At 37.8% G+C, this 7,680-nt stretch overlaps 1 long non-coding RNA gene across 1 annotated transcript; it reads left to right on the forward strand.

Annotated features, from left to right (window-relative positions):
- The first annotated feature begins 2,911 nt into the window (after positions 1-2,911).
- On the forward strand, positions 2,912-3,649 carry LOC118768127. Its single transcript, XR_005003999.1, has 2 exons — positions 2,912-3,327; positions 3,366-3,649. It is a non-coding gene; the product is annotated as an uncharacterized LOC118768127 (long non-coding RNA).
- Positions 3,650-7,680: the final 4,031 nt, after the last annotated feature.

Genomic DNA, 7,680 nt, shown 5'->3' on the forward strand with positions numbered 1-7,680 from the left:
ACAGGGTAAGTAACGATGGTCGTGGCGGTGGTGGTGGTGGTGGTGTTAAGGGTCATGCTTGACATTGTTCTTGTTGCCCCTGCTGCACCTTAATCGACCCCTAAACAGTGGTGGGCATTCAGGTCAATATACATGTCCTATCTTTTAAGGAACCATCACTTTACCCCCTGAATATCTGTGTATATTTGTATGATATTGTATGTGTTTGTGTGTCAGTCTACACGTATTCCCTCCAATGTCCAGTCCATTGCTGTATGTATGCGTGTATGAATGTATGTATAAATGTATGTTTTCCTTTTTCTTTTTTTGGTGGTCTTTGTTATAATGTGGTCCACATTTGATCCAGTAGACTTATGACCCACAAATGAAATATTCAAAATAAACATTTATAGACATACACACACATATTAAAGCTATCCATCCCATATGCCTGTACAAACATGTCCTCTGTCTCCTGGTTAGATTATCCAATCAAGGCCCTGCTCTCATTCAATGCAGCAACTGCAGGCTGGAAGAGGCCTTGTGACAAGCCCCACACTAGATGGCTAGAAATCACCTTGGAGGATGCAGATGGGCTAGAACAGGAGCACTAGTGGACATGGTCAGCTCTATAGATGAGATCTCTGGGACCATTAACCTGGGATTATCCTAGCTTCATTATGAATGAGCATAAAACCAGACCAAAAAGCCCTATATTATGTTAACACCTAGAAGATGCTTCTTTTCCATCCATCAGGTGTTTTGACCCTGAACTGTAACAGCCTCCCTTTGGTGGGTCAGCAGAGGTGGCCAAATCACTGCCCCTCATCTCCTCCTGGCTTCCAGCTTAACGCCTCTCTCTTGCTCCATAACCAACAAGAAGCTCTTTCTGCTGCCTCTCCCATCTAGTGCACGGCCACCCTTTGCGCTTTCCCTTTCAATTCAATGACTGTAAGCATCCTCCGACAGCTGACCTCAACTGGGAAAAGCCCTGCCTACCATGCCCTTCCCTCTGCAATTCTGCAGAAGGCTCGCATATATGGTACCTGGTTGAGAACTATCATAATAAGAGTTAGATTTTGAGAGTTGGACAAGGGGGCTGCTCTGCAACTACGTGACCCCTAATTCATGTAGCTATCACTAAACAGCAACACCCGTGACCCACCTACATCATCCTTTCCCACAAAAATATATTTTTGCCTTTCATTTAAACTTGCCTTCGTCCAAGTTGCCCAACAAACCAAAAACAAAGAAAGGATAATGATTTTTGTTTTTTATTATTTAAAAAATTTTTTTTCTTAAATAATTCAACCAAACTTTTCAAAACCATTGTCCCAACCAAAAGTTAATCCTTTAAAAAATATCAACATTAATTACTGAAGATGAAAATTTGGAGATACATATATATCATTAGTTCATCCATTGTTGTCACATGGAAGAAGAAAACAGTGCATGGTGTGTCCAGCTGTGACCAATCAGTCCAGTGCATACTCAGGGGGCTCTGTTGGTGCTGAAGGCAAAGAGTTGGCTCTGGACTTGTGCAGTTTGCTTTTTCTTTGGGCCCTTCCAATCCTGTTCGTCGGAGGTGACACCTTTGCTAGTGCAGTTTTGCCAGTCAGAGTAGCCTTGTACTCGCATTTCTCAATTATCAGGATTTATCTCCAAGCTATTCAGTGGCGCTTTGAGTGTATCCTTGAAGTATATGTCTATGGATATATATATTTCATTTCGATTTGTCCCAAACCATGTGCTCTTAATATTACTAAATATTTTGTACCAATCTTTTTCTCCTTTCACTCCTGCTCTTTACTTCTTGATACATTTGACCATCTCCCCTTAATCTACCTTCAAACGTTTTTTGTTATCCTTTCCGAATCAATATAAGTACCAGTTGTGAACTGAAATCAATGGAATCAACTTAAACTCCCTCCTCCAAAGTTTCTGGCCTTTGCTAAAATTTGAAGACTGGCAGAATCATTAGCATGCACAGGTGTAGCTGTCTGGTAAGAAGTTTACTTACTAACCACATGGTTGCAGGTTCAGTCCCACTGTATGGCACCTTGGGCAAGTGTCTTCTACTATAGCCTCAAGCCGACCGAGTCCTTGTGAGTAAAATTGGTATATTGAAAGGAACCTGTTGCATATGTGTGTGTGTGTGTGTGTGTGTGTGTATATATATATATATATATATTGTGTGTCTTTGTTTCTGTGTTTGTCTCCACTTGACAACCAGTGTTGGTGTGTTTATATCCCCATGACTTAGCAGTTGCGCGAAAGATTGATAGAATAAGTGCTAAGCTTAAAAAGAAAATACATTCTGGGGTCAATTAGTTTGACTAGAAATTTCTCAAGGCATTGCTCCAGCATGGCTGCAGTCTAATGCCTGAAACAAGTAATAGGTAAATGCTTGAATGGCATTTCTTCAGCTTTTTTCATTCTGTGTCCAAATGCTGCTGAGGTCAAGATTGCCGTTTGTCCCTTCAGGGTCAACAAAATAAGTATAAGTACCGTCTTGGAACTGTGGCCAATGTAACCAACTCGTCCTCACTAACTAAAATTTCAGGTTCTGTGCCTATACTAGAGATTATAATTAGCTGGTAGAATTCTTACGACACCAGTCAAAATGCTTAGTGGTTTTCATCTGTCTTCACATTCTAGTTCAAATTCCACCAAGGTCAACTTTGCCTTTTATCCTTTCAGGGTTGATAAAATAAGTCCCAGTTGAGAACTGGGGTCAAATTAATCAACTTGATCCATCTCCCAAAGTGCTGGCCTTGTGAAAAACTTTGAAATCATTATTATTATTATTATTATTAGTTGGCAGAATTGTTCGCATGCCAAGTAAAATGCTGAGTGGTATTTCACCTGTCTTTACATTCTGAGTTCAAATTCTGTCACGGTTGAATTTGGCTTCCATCCTTTCAAGGTCAAAATAAGTACCAGATAAGTAATGGGGTCGATGTAATCAATTTACCACCTCCCAGAAATTGCTGGCCTTGTGCCAAAATTTGAAATTATTATTAGCAATATTCTTGCCTCTTTCTTTTCATAAATATTTGCTGCTGTCTTTTTTGATGGGTGAGGTAGAGGGGCCCTTTGTTTTAATCATTTCTTTCACATATATATATATGTGTATATATGTATATACATGCATTTAGCCTCTTTCATCTTGCCATGATGTCCCTCATTATTTACTGAAAGCACTCTAAGGCTTTTGTAATGCTGTTGAATTACTGCAGCATTGGCTTATGTATATTATATAAATATACATGGTTATTATCAGTGTTATTTTTCGACAGTTTAAATAAGACTTTTGACTGTTATTTCCATCAAGTAGACATACTCAGTGTGTCCTTTGATCAATATATATATATCTGTACGTATAGATGTGTGCGTGCATGAGCATCCTTGTTATGAGATGGGTTTACAAGTGCTGCAAATTTTCTGCTTTACTTTTGTATATGTGAGATGTTTAAAAAAAATCTATGAATATTTGAAGACCACTAGATCTTGTCAGTTTCTTTTTCCTTTCCTCCAGTACCACCATGACCACCACCACAGCCACTAATCCCAATAATATCAACATCAATGGAGGTCACTCAACTTGGTAGAAATAGTATCCTAGTGTCCCTCTAATTACACCTCACTCTTTTAAAAACAATAAGAACTTGTTAGAAAACACAGTCGTGGATATATTTTCTAAAATGACAGGATGTTTAAGTGACCCCTAATTCAGGACTTGTGTGGGGGCTAAATAACTGTAACCACTAAAACTAACCAGTATAGCATACTCTCGATACACTATGAATAAAAATTGGATGGTTACAGGTCTGCGGGATCAGGTCTGACCTAGGGCTAAACAGCAACTATAGCCACTAATACTACTATCCTATACATTAGATAATTTAGTCCTAGATACACTGTATCAAAGCGGCGAGCTGGCAGAACCATTAGCACGTCAAGCAAAATACTTAGCGGTATTTCATCTGCTGCTATGTTCTGAGTTCAAATTCAGTTGAGGTCAACTTTGCCTTTCATCCTTTTGGGGTCGATTAAATAAGTACCAGTTACACACTGGAGTCGATATAATCGACTTAATTTGTCCTTGTTTGTCCCTTCTGTGTTTAACCCCTTGTGGGCAGTAAAGAAATAGATACACTATGTCAGAATATAAGATGGGATGATCACAGTTGGATCATCTTTGATCATAGGTCTGCTGGATCAAGACTAGCCTGTGGCTAAACATCAACAACTACAGCCACTAACACTAACTACTATCCTATATCCTTGTGTCTGAATATAAGATGGGATGGTCACAGCTGGGGCATCTTTGATCATAAGTCTGGTGGATCAAGAAACACCTGGGGCTAAACAACAGCTAGAGCCACTAACACTAACCACGTACATCAAAATACTGGATACACTATGCCAGAATATAAGATGGGATGGTCACAGCAGGAACATCTTTGATCATGGGTCCACTGGATCCAAGAGTAATTGCACAGCATTTAGAGGACCAAGTCATTGTTTGAAATCTGGTATAGTTGTGATGGTAAGGTTCTGCTGTACCAACCTCAGTCCTCTCAACCCCCTGCCACATTGAAGGTTGGGAGGTCACAAAAAAGGGTTTGTGTCCCACACCCTTGTTTTGTTTACCATTGTTACTTATTACATAATTTTAGGGTTTAAATTTTATTCTTGCCAATCACCCCACAAAAGCAATGGATCAACAAAGGGTACTTTTTTATGTGGCCACCAAACCTCCCTTAAACTATGTCCTGCAATATTATGAAAGAAACATCTTGGATAATATATATACTATGGGGTAAAGCAGGGCTGGTGTATGACACTATTCCAGACAGTAAAGATGAAATGGTCATTGTTGGACTGTCAATAGCCAAAGCGTAATAGTTGCTTGATCTGAAGAAATAATTGCTAACTTCCCCATCTCAAAACATGCATTATCATTTCTTAAAAAAAAAATTGAACAAATGGAAAGATGTATTGAGTGATGTGGTCTGATGAAAAATCAGTGATTGCCATGGGTGGATTGGCATTTGATCTGGTTTCTCTGATAAATCCAACTCTATTCATTTAATGTACATGTTTGCCTGCTTTAAGTTTGGGAATGAAAACAATGTGCTTTTTCACACACACACACTGGTATAAGTATATATATATATATATATATATATATATATTTAGCAATTAAGGACAACTACTTAATAAGGAAAACTTAACAAGAAATTGTCATATATATATATATATACACACACACACATCCCACTCACCACTCCTGTATGTATGATATATGTATTTGTATACACACACACATATATATCTGTGTATGTGTAGGGGAAGGGGAAATGCATTCACTGCCAAATAAGGAAATTGAGCTCTCACCACTACCACTGAGGGAACTTCTACTTGGTAACTCAACCTGCTAAAAATAGCAGCTAAATTTCTCTCAAATCTCACCTTCCTGTCTTCAAACAAAAATGAAAAAATTAAACAAATCACATTAGATTGTATGTACAAAGAAAATAATCAGACAGGATGGTCAGTTTTGGATATGTCTGTCTTCTGAGTCAGTACTGACTGGCTGGGGCAGGTGGTGGGAGGAGGGACTAAACAACTGCCACCACCACCACCAATTCCAAGGATATTTTTATCTGACCCCTGCTGTCTGCACAACACAAACAACAACAAGCAACAATGAGTTTTGTTACAATTAACCTCCCCACCCCACGCCTCACCACTGAGATGAGGGGAACAAACGACCATCACCGAAACACACACCTTCCCCCCCCCCAACCCCCTTCAAAAAAATTTATTTTAAAAATAAAGAACGGTTCCAACTCCTGTAGTGAAGGAAGTAATAATAACAACAACAATAATAATAATAAACTTTGTTTTTGCCAAAAATATATAAATAAAGAGCCTGCCATTGGGTAGGATTGAACCTCAAAATCTTCTGGATTGCTAACAGTCAGCATCTTTAAACTTCTGCCAACGGATGTGATAAATCGAATTGAAATTTAAAAAAAATTTTATTGATTAAAATAATAAAAAAACAAAATCATTTTCTTTTGTCTTAAAGTGTTGTTTATTTTTATTTTTCTTCTCTGCATCTTTTTCTTGTCGCTGTAAATAATTTTGATGTAAATAATTTTTGGTGTTAGCATGATCCGATTTGAATTTTTTCTTCTACGGAAGGAAGAGCAAGCCTTCTTCTATCAAACTCTCAATTTTGGTCAACTTGCACCGCAAGGTCTCAGAGGACATAGTGTTAGTTGAAAGCTGCCAAACCTGCCATACACAGACAACTATATATATATATACTATATATATATATGTATAAAATATATATTTGGAATATATATTATCATCACTTAACATCCCTCTTCCATACATGCATGGGTAGGATGGATGACAGGAGCTGGCCAGATAGGAAACTATCCTAGACTGCTGTGTCTGTTTTGACAGGTTTTTACAACTGGATGCCCTTCCAAATGCCAACAACTTTACAGTGTGGACTGGATGCTTTTTACATTGCTGCAGCACTGGCAAGGAATTTTGAGAGGGGCAGGGACATTTGAGGAGGGGAACTCATGTCAGAGGATGAAAGGTGGGACAGAGGGAGACAGAAACAGGTGTCTGGCTATAACAGGGGCCTAACATTCAAAGATAATTCTTCATCACCTCATCCCATGTCTTCCTGAGTCTACCTCTTCTGCAGGTTCCCTCCACAATTTTAAATATGTAATTATGTAAATAGTGATAATAATAATTATAAGTTTTCAATGTATATTGGCCGAAGAAAAGTTGGTGTAATTGGTTAGCACACTTATGAATATAAGAAGTGGGTTTGCTTCTCATGCATACTAATTCCCACTTTTTGCCATCAAGGCTTAGATGCCCCAATATTGGACCATGTTCAGTGATTGCTTAAAGTTTATAATCATTATTATTATTTATAGAATTTAATGCAGAATATATAATTATATACATCGTCTTATATATATATATATATATATGTATATATATACTAGCAGTATCGGGTTTGTTTCGACCCTTTAGAATTGGAATTTTTGAAAAGTCAAAATTTTGCTTTATGTAGCTAGTTATTCTCTTTAAGTGAACATTTTTCTGGTTGAAATACACCAAAAAATGGTGACACAGCAGTCAAAAAATCATAAAAAATAGGGATATTCATAGAAAAAAAGTACCATTTTGATGTAAATAATTTTTGGTGTTAACATGGTCCGATTTGAATTTTATCTTCTGCGGAAAGAAGAGCAAGCCTTCTTCTATCATACTCTCAATTTTGGTCAACTTGCACCGCAGGGTCTTGGAGGAGAAAGTGTTAGTTGAACCTGCCATACATAGACAACTATATATATATATATATATATATATGTATTGTATAAAATATATATTTAGAATATATATTATATATAAAATAAATGTGTGTGCACACAAACATGCAGTGAACCTAGACTAAGCTAACATAAGATAAGTGATTACATTGCCAAGAAGGTGAGACAAATGGTAAGAGGGGAGCTTGACTGGTCCTGTCTAATGTCTCCTTAATAGATGTCTTAGCATATGTGTAACAGCAAGGGACTGAAAGGCTTTGGCTCCGCTCCGCTTGGTGACTAGGAATGCTTTTCGACAAGGGTACAACAGGGGTAAGTCTGA

This window comes from Octopus sinensis, linkage group LG27, assembly GCF_006345805.1.
Source record: "Octopus sinensis linkage group LG27, ASM634580v1, whole genome shotgun sequence".
Lineage (NCBI taxonomy): Eukaryota > Metazoa > Mollusca > Cephalopoda > Octopoda > Octopodidae > Octopus > Octopus sinensis.